Below are 12,807 nucleotides of genomic sequence, written 5' to 3' on the forward strand. Positions count from 1 at the left end.
AAGGAAGACATATTTTTCCGAGGCATTCCAACTTAGTCCTCATGGACAGCAACACATATGTGGTCTACCTCAGATAGAAATGTAATATTATCTGGCATTGTTTATAGATGTTCATGGGTGGCAGAGGCTTGTTACCAAAGTGAACTTTATGCTCGTGCGTTGAGACATTATAAAAAAACTTAGAAAGCATTGCTGTAAATAAGTCTTATCGAAAAAAAGTATTTCCGTAGTCACTGCAGAAGATGAATGTTGGTGCCCATCTTTATCATCATATCATTTAGTCGTCCTGTCACACAAGGCCGAAGAAATACGAATAATCATTTAGATAGTTAATTGTATCAGGCGTTGCTTTGCGGAAATCCATGCTATTAAGTTAATAAGGTTAGGTGGGTGTTGGTATGTATATTGGTGGTGTATATTTTTATTTTTTTGCATCTGCACCGGACAGGGAGGGCGGTACATACTGCATGGTTTAAAAAATAAATACCATCGTACATACTTGTAGCGGATTGTTGCGAAGTGGTTTTAATCTTAACTTAATAATATAATAATCATTTCGTTTTGGGGTTGAAGTAACGGGCAATAGTAGATATAGTAACAATCCAAATTGCTAGTTATACCCAATACTTAATTGCACTAATTTTTATGTCCCACTCTAGTGTCTAGATCTAGTCTACTCTATGGACCATTGAGGATTGATTTATACTGATTAATTTTATTCACGTGTTCACGCCTGCCCTTGTGGAATTAGACTACAGAAATAATCATAAAGCATTAATACTTGTCAAAATCTATAATACAATTTTGCAGCAAAAAAGTCCTTTCCTTCACAATTTTGTGGACACTGGGCTGTGCAGGGCAAACAAGGAATTAATTAGTATAATAATAAGTCCTTAATTTCTGATTAATAATACATGCAGTTTAATTCTGAATAAATTTTACTCGTAATTATGCTCCATAATGGCCACTACAATTCCGGCTAAGCGTACTCGAGAGGCCTTCACGAGGACCGGCCTGCCATCAATATTGTTCACGTTAATTACACTGCAATTGTATTCGTAATATCCAATAATTATGTCGTTGACACTCTGCAGTAAACGAGCATGTAGTCCACCTGATAATAAGTAGCAATTGCGTGGATGTAGTTATACTCGTAACACTGCAAATATACTAGGAGTTCTGGGGGATACCTACCATCTCTCAAAACAATATTATTTTAATCATACTTTTACTTTTTTGCAGGAAATTTAACTTTTTAAGCATAATATACAATAGGTAAGCGAACAATTAGTAAGGGTTTAAGTTTCCTCGACTATGTATGACGGAATATTTTACTGTTTTAAGGAGGAAATAAAACTTTCCTAAACTATGATGGTTAATAAAAAATGCTGGTAGGTCCACTGAAGTCCCGTACTACCACGTTGCTGCTCCTAAGCATAAAATTGCAACATATGAGTAATTGAGTAAGTCTGTTAACAGTGATTCCCAATTAGACTCTAATGTACCCCTTCAATAAAATTTCGCACAAAAATAGATGTATAATCTTTGTACATAAAAAATAGAATAGTTATTATTGTATAGTCCGCGCCAAACTGCTAGTCCGCTCTGAAGTTGTTGCGAGCAGATGTAGTCATACAATTTACTATGACGACGCGATTCATTTCTATATTCAGAGCGGACTAGCCTTAGAACGATATACGATTAAAAGATTATGAATAAATATCTCAGATACATTTACATCGAGTTATCACATTTATATAACTAATTTTGCAAGTTATTTTAATTGTAAATATGGTATTTGTGCTAACTATAAGTATACCGACATATTACAACTATGTAGTTGTAAAACTATTTATAATTGCAGGCAACTCGTCAGAGCATTGTTCTCTAAACTTAGGACGGTTTTAGCAATTCGGGATAAATTACCTCTATTCCTTTAATCGCTGTACATAGGACCTTTAATAATAAATCTTCGGACCGCTCCACTATTAGTTAAATGGCTTTCATTTATCCCACCATTATCCATGTACAGCAAAATTGTATTTTCTGCCTTTATTTCATACATCGGGAGTCCGAACGAACGCCATAAATTTTAACAGCTGTCATCATAGTGGTAAAGAGATAAAATTAAACCCGCATAAATCGTAATGAATAAACGAGTCCAATGTATTATTAGCGTAACAGTAAAATTGCGTTTATTCTGACGAGTAGCTAATCTAGACATCTTCTCTGTCCTTAGGCCGTCCAATGCTAAACAATTATTATACTATTATGACAAATTATTATAGGCCTCCTTTCCCCTCAGAAATAAACTGTGTGGAAGAGAAAATTGCCATACTCACCATGCCTAACAAGCGAATAAGTGATCTCAATTGAACACTACGCAGAAAATCCCGGTGCATGTCATCCTGTTTTCTTAGTTATGAAAGTGGTTCTTTTCAAGCATGCACAATCTTTCCCCCTATACAAGTGTTATTCGCCCATGTGTGTTGGTCTCATCATATCTCCAGTCTGCTCTTTTATTAAAAGTTATACGACTACCCTTTGACTCACGAATCACGATACGTTAAAGAACAGTTATCAGTTCCCACCTTCAACCCAATAGTGTTCAATAGCTGAATACGGAGATGCGTTTCATATATCAGGCCAACGTAGTCTGAATTGCTACAAAAAGTCCCCTACTTATTGAAAGTCAAATAGAAACCTCATAATATTTTCCTATAAAGCAAGTGATTAATAATAATTGCTAAGATGCAGGTAATTCCAGGAATCAAAGAACCTTGTCACTGATACACTATTCAAACCTCCCTTATGCCATATGTAATGCCATAGCGTATACCCACAGTAGAAATTTACTGTGGTATACCACTAATCTAGACATACACAAAGATGAATGCATAACGTACTGAGCAATTCCTTAATCCTCAACAGTATTAACTATTAATCCTTATGGGTGCAGGGAATGTCGCGATGGATATCGATCGGAGGGAAGTTAATCAACGCGCTGGTATAAGTGATACTTGACGGCGGATTATTTCGTTGGCAGTTTCGCTAAGCCTCACCTTTAGGTAATGAAATGTTGCCACTTGAGAGATAAAGCGTTAGGGGCTTGTCTCAATTGTAGCGAGGGAAAAAAAATTGAACTTATTACAAATACATATTTACAATGATTTTATAATATGGGAGTAGCAGACGAGCATGCAGTCCATCTCATGGCGAGTGGTTACTGCCGCCCATGGACATTTGTAATCAATCCCAGATAGAATCAGATATTCCCACCAGAGGTCGGCCACAGATGCGCCGCAACCCCTGAGGACTAAGCTGGAACGCCTCGGAAAAGTATGTCTCCCTTACCACACCCTTCAAACCAGAACACAGCAGCGCTTAATACTTCTGCTATGAGGTAGAAATAGGTGTGGCGGTGGTGCCACCAAAGTCGAACCACAAAGGATTCTACCATTTTATATTAGATGGTGTACGATAATTCTTTACGCGATGCAAATAGAACTGATTAAAAATACAATCAATTTTATCATACCCCCAAGTGATATGTAGGAACGTCTTAAGTACATGTTTAAAGTAAATTACGTATTCTGAAATTTAAAAAAAAATGCTCTAAGATAAACTGTATTTTTCCTGTCTCTATGTCAAATTGTGAATTCCCTTTTATAAAAATCTGCAACTGTAAGTAGTTTACAAGTATGTGATTATATTTGAAGGTACGGTAGTTACCGTTAGAGAATTGAAGTAATTTGATTAAAAGACGATTTTATTCCGATAGAGAATTTATAAGCTGTTCAATACGTGGTAGAAATGTGCCTACATTGATGTTCTGTGGTTTAGATAAATTTAAGGATGCTCATATGTCTTTTTAGCATGACATTTGACTATTATTATAAAAAACCCTACTCTCAAACCCACAATTTATTTATTTATTAAAGGTTCACCAACATAGTATACACTTATATAAATTACACTGCAAACGTTAGATAAATAAGTCGTGTACCCACAATTATAGGTGAACGCATTTACAGAATTGACGCTTTAATAAATTTTTAGACGATTGCAACTACACCTCATTTGTTAAAAATCCGTCAAGCCGTTTAACATGCATTACGGGACAAAAAATAAAACGTAGGGTAATGTAGGTAGCATTACCCTCCGCAGTCTAGTGAAAATAATCGTTATAATTGCTGATGTAAGTGTAAGCTGATGCAATAGTTTCACCTACACCGATTTGCAGCTGCAAAGTTTTCATAAATCTTCGCAAAATGAGTTAAGGTACCTTACAAAGGTGGACACAGTCTTGGCCTTTGAAAACTTAAAATTAGATCTACAAGACCCTTTGACTTTAGTTCAGCGAAGGAAATATTTATCAGAGCGTCACGGTAGAAATAAATGAGTAAAAAATATTAAAAACTGCAAAGGAACTTCGTCTGAAAACTTATACCAGAAGTCGTATCTGATCAAACTTACCAATAAAGTTAAATTAGAAAATGCAACGTCTACAAATCTAATTTAAGTTAGGCAGGTGTCGCTGTAGAAAAAGCAAATATTTACCTAGAAGCAAATATTAAATACATGGGAAAGAATGGTTCCATTTTAGGGTTCCATGCCCAAAATTTAAACACAAAACTCTATTACTAATCGTCCGCTGTCTGTCGGTCCGGCACATTGTTCTCTCTTGACCCGTAATAAACAGAAATTTGAAGTTTTGACAAAGTATGTATTGCGAATATTATTGGCCCTACCAAAACTATTGAAATGTAATAGGAAGATAGTCTGATTTTTGTAATAAATTTACTATCATGGCTACCGTAACATCAAAGTTTACAGTTGAATACTAAATGTATATAAAAATTGAAAATTAAAAAAAAACTAAAATTGGTGGTACAACGCCGTGTGCCGTGTATTCGACTCGTACTTAGTCAGATTAAAAGGAGATATATTTATTTGAATTATATAAAAATACATAATTATATTAACATTTTATGTCAATATTTCATTAGATATTAATTCGATCTCTTCTGCATACTCTTCTACAATAACCGACCATTAAGTGTGGAATTAAATTTTATATTTAGTCAATATTTTTCATACGTGTAAGGATGTGTCGATTGTCTGGAAAATTTTTAATACATTCAAAGATATGTGACACAACACAAACCTAGATCTTATACCTATATTCTCACTATTATACTACCACCAATCAGAGAACCGGGACCCTTTACCTTACATAACCATTGTCGTTCTATTTACGTCAATTCGATACAAATGCAACTTAAACAGTTCACGGACAATAAAGCGCCTAATGCACAATCCATTACGTTATCTGTCCGCCCGTAGGTCCGTAACAGTGGGCGGTTGGCATCAAACAGCGGTAATTACTGACGTAGGAAACGGTCAAGTCCACCTGGTGCTAAGTTGACAGATATTGGATATACGATAGATTCCAAACTAAGTTCTTGCTAATTACTACTTAGCATGAATCGTGTAGCTTTTTTATTAAGGAAGTTAGCGAACGAGTATGCAATCCACTTGATGGTTTGATATGTGATCAGTGCCGCGTGGTCATCTAATCAACCCCGGATAAGATTAAAATGCTACTCGAGGTCGGCTCTAGATGCGCTGTTCCCATTGAGGCCTAAAGTTGGAACGCTTCGTATTCGTAATGTAAGGGTTACATTAGAACACAGCAGCGCTGAATAAAGCCATTAGTAGCCAGAAATAGTTGTAGCGGTAGTGTCGCCAGAGCTGAATCATAAAGATTTCTACCGCCTTCAAGATCTGTATATATGCTACAGTTTCGATAAGTAGTAAGTTATGTAAGCATTTTGTCGTCGTGAAATGAATTTCCAACGTTGCATCAATAGGTTCATTTGGAACGGGTCATTTGACGTAAAGCTTGCGGCTGCAAACCATTCAGATGAAACCATAATCGGTCAAAATTCCAATCAGCAAATCTTTGAACTGCCGATGATGAACTATTTACAAAAGAGCCAAGACCAGTCCTCAAAACACGAAAATTAATATGTAATACTTTTATTTTTTATTGATGGGCGATAATTTAGTTTCATTTATATTTATTCCAATTTTTTTTTTCTATAGAACTCACTTTACAACTACTGGTTGAACTGCAGATTCTGTAGAAAAACGTTAAATATTCTGGCATTATAAAATAGAAAGGGACATTGTAAAATAGTTACATGTTGATTCAAAAATCGATTTGTCGTAAAAATTTGTTTCTCTAGTTATCGATTGTTTGATTATTTACCACATGCTTAGTGACGCTGCGATGATACATTGTGTTTAAACGGATCTATTAATTGTAGTGACTTTTCATAGTCCACAGTAATAACGCATCTATGACCGTCTTTTCTAACTGGAATAAAAAAAGTGCTTCAAAATTTCGCAGCTGCGTAAAAAATAAAGAAAAACTTCATGAAACTATACTCAGGATTGAAGTTTGACCTAAGCAACACAGACCCAATAATTGTTGGTGACGTAATTCATTACAATTAAAAAAAAATCTCTTGATAAGATTTGAAAAAATCGATCAATGAACCTTTACCCACACCTACGCCTACAACACAGTTCACTTTATGTTTTATATCAACTATTCATCCACATTTTATATGTTAATGCAATCGCGTTCATTCTGATCCCCAATGTTGATATTTACATACAAAATGTATTGTTGAACTTCACCCCATTTGAATATTTTTTTTTTGTATTTATTCGGTTTTTTATTATACGAGATATATTAAAGCGATAAGTTGTGTAGGGCACTTTATAGTAAGCCACTTAATTTTATTTTTCTTTTGTATTTTGTGTTGTGAAACATATTTTTCTTTAAAACAATTGTTATTCATCTATAATGTATTATCAATATAATGTTTACGTATTATTCTCATTATAAGTTATTATACAAATAGGTATTAGCGCCAAATTTTACAAGGGTATAAATTTTATCAATAACAAATTGAAAATTGAAATTCTTTTCCAAGCCTTTGAAGTCGACCCTAGCATTTACGAAAGAACATCGTATATTATATTTAATGTGAATATACAAGAAATGGATTTACTAAACTTCTTATAAGTACTATTCATTCTCTTGAATAAAGACTGAATAAATAAAAAATAATCTCGCACGTTAAATAATTTGGCGATAGTAGTTTTACATTTTAACTGTTCTTTCAAACATAATGTCCTTTTTGCATTAAAATTGTCCAGATATGTACATTGTACGTACCTCTACCACAGCCTGAAAGAATAAAATTATTTTCTTTGTACTTTATATCGAGAGTGATACAATATGAAAACAGCTCTGGTATTCGTCGATTATATGAAAGATAGTTAAAAAAAACTTTCAGACTATGATCTTATTATTTTTTTTTTCTCAAGACTTCAGAGTTTTGTTCTATGAAATAGAAAGGTTTCTATGTTACTGTTCGTAATAACATGTTTTTTTTAACTAAAAATTGGATTAAACGTTCGGTTGTCAGATAGCGCATAACTCGAAATCAATCCAATATTCCTGAGTGACACAAACAAGAGATGAAGGTCAAAGAGATTGGCCTAATGGAAAACCAAATCGCATACGGGAATTAAAATAATTAACTTACGTAGGTACCGTGCTTGTGTATCTTATATTTAATTGCATTTGTAAGATAACTTTGTAAATATCATTAAAACATTTTTCAAATAAGCGACACCAAAAAGGATAGAGTTTTCTAAAAGGCCGAGAATTGTTCTCAGAATTCAAATTATTGTTCCTACGTGTTTTGAATAAGAACGAAATAATCTTGTTCTCGAAATAGGAGATGTGTTTTTTGTAATGTTCAAAAATCTGCCGCGCTTCAAACTTACTTATTTATAGCCCGAACCTGATTATTTTTAGTGGCTTAATATATACAAACTACAAAAAAGACTACATAATTTAGTATCCAATTTAAATAACCTTTGATGTATAAAAGAAGACAAGCTCACGTGAGCTTCATAACCATACAAGGTTCGGGTGACTGGAGTTGATCTAATTAATGAACAATTTAGAAATTTATTCATTTCATGCTTTTATTCATTCCATAAGTTTATGTAACTACCTCATTTCGATAGCTATTTTTAAATGTGAATGAAAATATTCTCCAAATACCTTTCAACAGAATATCACTAGAGATTATAGTTACAAGTCTGACTTCAAAGTTAAAATAATCTATTTCCTACACCTCAATGTTTAAAAACAGAGATTCATTGAATTGCATATAATCTGTGCACTTGTGCAGGCTCCACAGTGTGCTGAGTTGCGACATCATTTGTACCCATACAAATATTCTTAGAAATCTCGACTTACATTCGAGAGGCTATTAAGCCCACACAGGCGGTAATGACAGTCAAACAATGATTCAGCCTCGGATTTTATCTCAAAACGGGGAAATTATAATAGATTTCTTTGCTTGTCGCTCTTTGTTTAAATTGTACTTAGGTACAATCTTGTCAGGAAAAGGTCAGGCTGCTGGCAATTATAAAGGTTGTGGAAGGCACAATTTGTGTTTCGAATTTGGCGATACCACTCCTTTTCTGGCATAGCGGCAGAGTTTGTGTTGTGTTTTGGTTGGATAAGTTGGAAGGGCGCGGCAAAGAAAACTTATGAGACAATTTAGTCCTCAAGTATAACAAGGCGTATTATATATATACGTTATTAATGATTGACTCCAGCAGCTCTAACGTTTGCATTCATTGGAGACTGTATATATCAAATGTACCTAAATAAAATTATTTTTTTACATAGAAAATGTTTTCATACAAATATTTGAACAAGCTTAATTGGAAAACGGAGTATCTGTGTTATTATATTTTTTTATAACGTAAAAAGTATAGTTATTATTTTACTTGATGTAACATAAAATTTGACTTTTAATATGGATGCTGAAATATGATAAATAATTATTTTAGCAACAAAGTAATAGGTTCAAGAAGAGTTTTTAACATTTTAAATACAGGTGAACGTCAACAAAATGAAAATTACACGTTATGACTTTAATCTTAATACATTAAATATCCATTACTTTAAATATTATATCTATTAAATTGTAAAGAATAATTGTACACCTACAATAATATTCAGTTCTAAGTAAAGCATTGAAATTGACTAACACCAAATTGTAATTGAGTCATCGATCAGTCATTTGTTTCTACGAAGTTTGTTGCCTTGGTATTCTCTGTACTAAAGCTCACTCTAAACTTCTAAAACTCGAGAAGAAACATTTTAGATAACTTTTCGAATTTCGTCATCAACTCATTAGTCTCTCAGCTGAACGAGATCTTAAAAATAGAAAGGGTTAAGGTCGGCCCACGAAGTTGATCAAGTGCAGGAACATGAAATGCACACACGTTTGAGAATAATACGGAGAACGTCCATGCATGTAGGTATGTACCTTAATCGCGATGTCCTTTACCGTTAAAGTGGTTGCCGTTAAATTAATTTCTAACTCTTTGTTAAAACTTTTGATATTCTTAATAAACTTTTAGGACAACTTTTCGAACTGACGAACAATGTTTTCTAAATAAACTCATTCAATTTTAGAATTTATTTTTCACCTAATACCTAATAAAGTTATCTAAAAGTTTTGTGACATCTTCAATAGGACTTATAAGTACAACAAGTGTCATTGGCGTGCAACAAGAAACAAGACGCTTATATTCCGATAAGAACGGACAATAACTTGGTTGCCTATAACAGACAATTCTACGAATTCAAACATTTATAAGCAAGGCCTTTGTTTATTGGCTGACCGCGCTTTGTCGGAGCCGGCACTGGGAATGCAATCCGACCACTGGACAATAAAATAAGTCAACGCAACGTAGTGATTAGACATTTAAACTTTGCAGTCATTAGCATCCAAACGTACAAAACACATCCAAATAAAGTTCCAGTAAAATACGTTTACTTACCGGTTTACAGAGCACTCCGGACCATAGCCCGGAGCCGATGAAGACACGAAAATAAGTTCAAAAGTTTTTCAAACTTAGTACACAGACACGTTAAAGTTAACACAGGTAGTGAAAGACAAAAAAAAAGGAATCGGAACGAGTTAGAAGTGAATCTTGTGTCGTCCCGATGTTGTAATAAGTGCTTTTTGTTGACGGAACAGGTTTCCGACGGCGGAAAGTGAGTTTACAAGTTTGGCGCGGCGCGGCGTACGCGGACGCTCGGCAGAAGGTAGCGGACGATATGAGAGCCGGAGCGTACGAACGCTTCTGGCTAGCGAGTAGCGCCACAGGCTCGAGGCGGCGCGGAGCGGCAACGCCGCGCTACCCCGCGGGGTTCGTGCCTTCATGGCCCACCTACAATGACGCCATCATTGTTTCATCATTTGTTATCTCGACGGCTCCCGCGGGAAGATTTTTTGACTCGCCGCCGACGACAGATGCTAACGACGCGGAGGCTCTAGCCCTCAAATCTTTCGTTTAAAGTTAAGGAGTTGAGCTTTAACCAAACTTTTATTTAACTTTTTTAACACGTGTTATGTTTTGTATATCTTTCAAGACTTATTAGAGTGTCAATAATGTCCAAAGTCTTTATATCGAATATACTGCATTTGTAAATACAAAATAAACTAGAAGTCGATTTTTTTTTTTTTTTTTTATATGTAACCTAACGATAAGGCAGACGGGCTGCCTGATGGAAAGCAGTCACCGTCGCCTATGGACATTTGCAACACCAGAGGAGTCGCCAATGCATCGCCGGCTTTGAAGGAGAGCTCTTTTTACACCCCTCTTGAAGAGCCCCATGTCATAGTCCTGAGGGAATACCTCAGGAGGAAGTTCATTCCACATTTTGCACGTACGCGGCAAAAATGATCTATTAAACCGAACCGTGGAGGACCGCCACGGGTCCAGTTGATGTGGATGGAACTTCATCCTTCGGCGAGTGGTGCGATGAAGGAAAGGCGACGTAGGCACCAGATCAAACAGTTCCTCAGAACACTCACCATTGTAAAGTCGGTAGAACACGCAGAGGGAACCTATGTCCCTCCGAAGGCTTAAGGGTTCTAACCGATGCGCGCAGGAACCTTAAAATGGGAATCAAGATCAAATTTATAGGACAGTGTGGCTGAAGTAGATACTATGATGCCTTGATGATGCCACTAAAACGGTATATACTTCGTCGAACACATGAAAGCTCTTAAAAGCTCCTTTTAAAATACTATTTTAAAAATATAAAGTTATGTGCTAACATTTTTAGTAAAGATGTTGTTTAATTTAAAAATCATATTTTGGCAGATAAGTAAGAATATTTTTCTATGCTACATGAATTATTGATGTAATACTTCTTTAAGTACGAGTATGTTTTCGAAAAAGTGTGTGAGTAAAATTTTAACATAATACCCGCGTATGTTGCGCGGTTCTACGTGATAAAGTTAGTCTGCCAGATCGAGACATTTTGCTTGAAGATTTGATTGGAAAAATTTAATATACATTTTTATATTAATGTATTGTGTTCGTTTTAATTTTATATTATTGTATTGATCAATAATCTAAAACACATTTTGAAGGTGGTATAACCATTTGTGGTTCGACTCCGGCGGCACTACCGCCACATCTATTTCTGCCTCATATCGGCAGCGTTAAGCGCTGCTGTCTTCTGGTTTGAAGGGCGTGGCACGGGAGACATACTTTGCCGAGGCGTTCCAGCTTAGTCCTCAAGGGTAGAGGCGCATCTGTAGCCGACCTCAGGTAAGAATATCTAATCTTATCTGTGCTTGATTACAGATGTCCATGAGCGGCAGTAGCCACTTACCATCAGGTGGACTGCAGGCTCGTCTGTAACTCTTGCATTATAAAAAAAAAAAACTAACATAAGCACAACGTCGGTTCGTAAAATAATATACTAATTATTTCATGTTAACATTGCTACTTTAATATAAATACAGCGACTCTAAACTATAAGGTCCGGCACTAATCACTCGAGACGCAACGTCCACTTACTAAACACTGCGGTAGCGATACTCGATGCCAATACCGAACTTGTAACTCAGTTTGAGTTTCGTAGTCATTTCTACGAGGTACATTGACAATTTATGCTTCTACCTAATAAATTGTTTTGTCAAATAATAAATTAAGAGAATGTACAATGTCCATAAAATTATTTTTAAATAAAATTGTAACAAATACATGATTTACGCCCGTTATTAATAAGATCTGTCATCGATCTATACAACGCTTCGTCTAACAAGGATCGAAGTTTGACAATTTCTGCGTACTAGAAATTTTCTATTTTCGATGTATGATATGCAAAAATTGCAGATTATCCATGAACGACAGCAACCACTTACCATCCTACGCTTGTTGACTTCAATGTTATGTAAAATAGTAATCATTATAGTAAACCAAACCCGTCTAAACGTAATTAACTGAAAAAGTAAGTTATGTAGCCCGTGTTACTTCCACAATTTAGTGGAATCCACCTACACCTCATATGTTTAAATCCGCCTAGCCTGTAGGGCAAGCCAAAGAGTGATACATACATACCCTCAAGAAATATTACCCTCCGCACTCGGTCAGAAAGTAAAAAGTAAAAAAATATATTGTAAGATGTAGGTAAATGCATTACCTTACGTTTTAAATTAGTACACATCATCATCAACCCATTACTGTCCCACTGCTGGACACGGGCCTCCTCTAAGAATGAGAAGGATTAGGCCATTGTCCACCGCGCTGGCCAAGTGCGTATTGGTAGGCTTTACATATCTTAGAAAACTTGTTTTTTTTAAGATTTCTCAGGTATTCTATGAGGTTTCCTAACGA

At 35.3% G+C, this 12,807-nt stretch overlaps 1 protein-coding gene and 1 long non-coding RNA gene across 4 annotated transcripts in view; both read right to left on the reverse strand.

Moving 5' to 3' along the window:
- Positions 1–10,282, reverse strand: part of LOC140743344 (carboxyl-terminal PDZ ligand of neuronal nitric oxide synthase protein) — a 287,400-nt gene extending 277,118 nt beyond the window's left edge. For 2 of the 3 annotated variants that reach the window (XM_073074520.1, XM_073074518.1), the window contains exon 1: positions 9,952–10,278. The gene's annotated coding sequence lies outside the window, so the exon portion shown is untranslated. Of the gene's footprint in view, positions 1–9,951 lie in introns of all 3 variants that reach the window. The other variant, XM_073074519.1, reaches the window with a different exon arrangement.
- Positions 1–12,807, reverse strand: part of LOC140743346 (uncharacterized) — a 466,218-nt gene that overhangs the window by 291,666 nt on the left and 161,745 nt on the right. The gene's annotated exons all lie outside the window — the stretch shown is intronic.

The sequence above is a fragment of the Epargyreus clarus genome, unplaced genomic scaffold (genome assembly GCF_041222505.1).
Source record: "Epargyreus clarus isolate Ecla_fem2 unplaced genomic scaffold, WU_Ecla_fem_2.2 ptg000007l, whole genome shotgun sequence".
Lineage (NCBI taxonomy): Eukaryota > Metazoa > Arthropoda > Insecta > Lepidoptera > Hesperiidae > Epargyreus > Epargyreus clarus.